We start from the raw sequence: 4,184 nt of genomic DNA, 5'->3' as shown, positions 1-4,184 counted from the left end.
TTTGATAAAAAATTTTATTAAAATTTCAGTTTTCATAAAAAAATTTTAGTCTTCTATGTCCTCACTTTCTAAAAATATTAAAATGACTAAAATTTTAGAAATAGAAACTGAAATTAATTTCAATCTCTAACCACTAACCACTAAGTATAATATAACAATACTAAGCCCAGTCTCCATCTCCTAACCAATTGCTACCTTAGTGATATGTTTGTCATCTGGCATGGGGTTTTGTACATTTTGAATTCGCACTTCTAGAAGCATGATGCTGCTCGGACACTTTTCTGTCTTTCTTCTACATTTTTTTTTTTTTTTAACTTAAAAAATCTAGAAAGGATATGTATACACATCTGAGAGAAATAGTTTATTGGCTCTAAACCCTAACTTAACGAACAAAATTCAAAAACTAACAACTCATTTTCGTTAGGTTACATAGCTTTAAGAATTCGACCAACAAAATGCGTCAAGACTAGTCTTTTAGTAAAGATAAAACTGTCTGCTTTTGAACATACCAGCACCTATATTGGCAAAGTCTCACTAAATTAAAAAAAAAAAAGTGTCCAAGAAAGCAATACACAAGAAAAAAGGCCTATGGCCACGCTTTTTTCTTGCCACGCTTTAAAAGCGTGGCCAAAAGTGGTCAATGGCCACGCTTTTATGAGGGTGGCGATAGATTAGAGATTTGGCCACTTTTTTTTTTGCCACGCTTCAAAAGCGTGGCGAAAAGGATCAACGGCCACGCTTTTATAAGGGTGGCAATTGATTAGAGAAACGGCCACGTTTTAAAACTGCCACGCTTCAAAAGTGTGGCCATAGAGAGCAACAAGGACGTTTTAAAAGCGTGGCAAAAGGGTTTCATTAAGGCCACGCTTGGAAAACGTGGCCATATCCTGGTCCTCTTTTGGCACGCTTTAAAAGCGTGGACAAAAGGTTTTTTTCTGCCACGCTTCGAAAGCGTGGCCGTAGAGAGAAACAGTTACGTTGTAAAAGCGTGGCAAGAGGGTCCCCAACCCATTGACCCGCAACCCGACCCGCAACCCAGCCCGCAACCCGGTCCCCAACCCGTTAGACACTAACCCTAATCTTCTTTTCCCTTCGAAACCACACTCGCCTGGAAGAGCTCCTTCGCCTGGAAGAGCTCGTCACTGTTCATACTCTTCATACTCTTATCTTCTTCATCTTCTTAATCTTCATCTTCTTCTTCATACTCTTCATCTCTCTGTTCACCTTCAAGCTCCACCAAACATGGGCGACGGCAAGGTATCCGCGACGCTCTCTTCTCCTCCAAGCCCTCCGATTCCAAAGGTATGATCTCTTCTCCTCTCTCACTCTCAACTCGATCTTATTGCCGGTGTTTATCTTTGCAAACCAGGCTGGCCTTGACATGTTGGAAACAACTTTGGTGGCTTTACAAGACATCACATGGGTATTTAGAGGAAGGTAATTCATTAAGTCTGCAAAATTGTAACAATGAATCTTTCTCTAAGTGTTGTTTATGTATGTTCAACTTTAATTTGTGGGAAATGGAAATTGTTTCTTTAATTAACTGTTCTGTTTCTTTGTTTATCAGTGCCTTGTATTAACTCCATCTTGTGAAGGCAGAGAAAGCTAGAAGATACATTCCAAAAGAATTCAAATAGGTTGAAGCTTTTGGGTAGGTCCAATATTGTAATTTCCTCTCTTTAAATGCAGCAATTCTTTTATGGGTTTGAGTCTTTAGGCAATTTGTAAATATTGAATCCAAGAAATGTCGTCAGTTTGGAAGACTAACTATTACTGACGTGAACTCTGAGATATTTTTGTTTGATGTCTTCTGATTTGCATTTTAATCTTCTGATTTGTATTTTAATATTTTAATCTTTACCACTAGGCCGCCACCGTGTTGCTCCGGCCATTCACTCATCATCATCAATCTTTCCCTTCCTTTCCCCTGTTCCAATTCCCTGCTTCCCAGGTTCCCTTTTCATCTCATTTAATCTGGTTTAGCTCATTCTGTTTAGCTTGTTTAGTTCAACTAATTTAGTTTAGTTGAATTAGGTGGTTAGAGAATCTGGACTGGTTAGTGGATGTAGGTTTTATTTTGTTTACTGCTGCTGTTCGGAATGAATTTGTCTTTCCTCTGAATGTTGCCCTGGATGAACTTGTTTATTATGCTGTTTTGGTGTTGAATTCTGGACTTGTGATTGCTGTATTGTATAAGAGCTAATAATGCATCTGCTTTATAGTTGTTCAATAATTTAGTTTGGTATTTTGAGCATAGTTTAGTTTCGTGTTATTGTACTTTTAGATTTGCATTTACCAATCAGTGAGCATTCAATTCAATTTCTGGCTATCTGTGGTTCAATCTAACAGTATTTTATAGTGGAATGTGAACCTGGTTTAATTTGGAATTGTTAATACATGCATAAATTAGATTATTTTTTATAATATTTTTATATATATCGTTTTTGATGGCTCAATTTGTTCTTGATATTTTGCTGCAGGCTAGTATTGGAATGGATAACTTGAACGCTTAATGCATAAAGTGGAGCAGTTTTAGGTTGATTTTGATCTTTTACTAAGTATTTAGGTTGATGATCATCTCTATTAGTGTAATTTGATATATTATGAGCAGTTCTAACTTGTATTGTTTCTATATTTTTCTTTGGTTTTTAGTTTTGGAATTTGAACTCGAGATTTATTTTGTATTTGAGTAATAGTTTTTTAATGTATAAAACAATTATAGTAAATTATATATCTCACTAATTATTGTTTGATTTGTCTTGTAATAAAAATTGCATACGATATTTGTAGGTTTGGTAATAAAAAAGGATTGAAAATTTATATTGTGTAGCAATGAAGATCAAGTAATGAAAAGAAATTTTTTTTTTTAATTTAACAAGGCTTTCGCCACGCTTTTAAAGCGTGGCTGTATATTTTGCTATGGAGCGTGGTCGTATCTCTACCTATCGCCACGCTTTAAAAGCGTGGCCGTATCTCCACCTATCGCCACGCTTTTAAAGCGTGGCCGTATCTCCACCTATCGCCACGTTTTAAAAGCGTGGCCATATTTCCCACCTACAGCCACGCTTTTCCAAGTGGCAATTTGTAAAAAAGCGTGACAAACAAAAAGCGTGGCAATAGGCTGCAAAAAGCGTGGCGATAGAGCAACCGCCACCCTTTGATAGGTCACCCTTTCAAAAGCGTGGCGGTATTTCAAAAAGCGTGGCGAAAAGCTATCGCCACGCTTTTTTCAGCTTTTCGCCACGCTTTAAAAGCGTGGCAAAAGACGTGTTTTAGCGAAGCATAAACACTCCTTACATATCTATAGCTCCATCTGCTTGCAACCATAGATGCATTGAACAACCAATGGTCCCATTAATAATAATATATAATCGTCAAATAAAGATCAAGTTAGTCTACATTATTGCATGGAAAAGATATACGATAAACGTATTGAATAAATTCTTGTAGTAGGGCCATTTTATTTTAACATTAAACATATGTAAATCTAATAATGGAGTAGTCTTTATAGATAAAATAAGTACTCAAAATCTCTGCAATTCATTGACCAACCAATAGACTTATATATATATATGGATAACGTCTAATTTGAAGTTTTGATCGTAATAATATAAACCAAAATTAAAGTTCTTTAATTATTGAATACCTTGATTTCATATTGTCATATAATAAGCCGTGTTATATAATATATAGCAAACTGCTTGATTTTGAAGAAAGACACATGGTCCTATGTTGAAGATTGATATTTGATAGAGCTAGGTACGGTGTGAAAACAAGTTACTTGGTGCGTAAGGTACTGATGCAGTTGTGCAGTCTTGAATGGCGCGTGGGCACGTGCGGCATCGAAGTGGGTGTGGTGGGAAAACGCATCAAGCATATGTGATTGTGCACTGCACGGTGCAGCCTGGCTTCCCGCCCTAACACACGCGCGCGCCTCGTAACTGAATTCGGAGCTCCGGGATCCGACTTTAATGTGCGCACAACCGGATATTGAAATTTGTGAGGTTTCTTTCAATTATCCTATAGTAACCAGTCACATAGTAAGAATTTAATTTAACAAGTTTTACACTAGGAAAACTCTAGGGCAATAACTTTATTAAATCTCATACTATTGGATAAAATCTTACACTATTAAAAATATTATTAATGGTTATAAATCATAAAAATTATTATTTCCTAGCACT

Source organism: Arachis ipaensis, chromosome B09 (genome assembly GCF_000816755.2).
Source record: "Arachis ipaensis cultivar K30076 chromosome B09, Araip1.1, whole genome shotgun sequence".
Classification (NCBI taxonomy): Eukaryota; Viridiplantae; Streptophyta; class Magnoliopsida; order Fabales; family Fabaceae; genus Arachis; species Arachis ipaensis.
The sequence above is the reverse complement of the archived record's forward strand: the minus strand, read 5'-3'. Positions refer to the sequence as shown.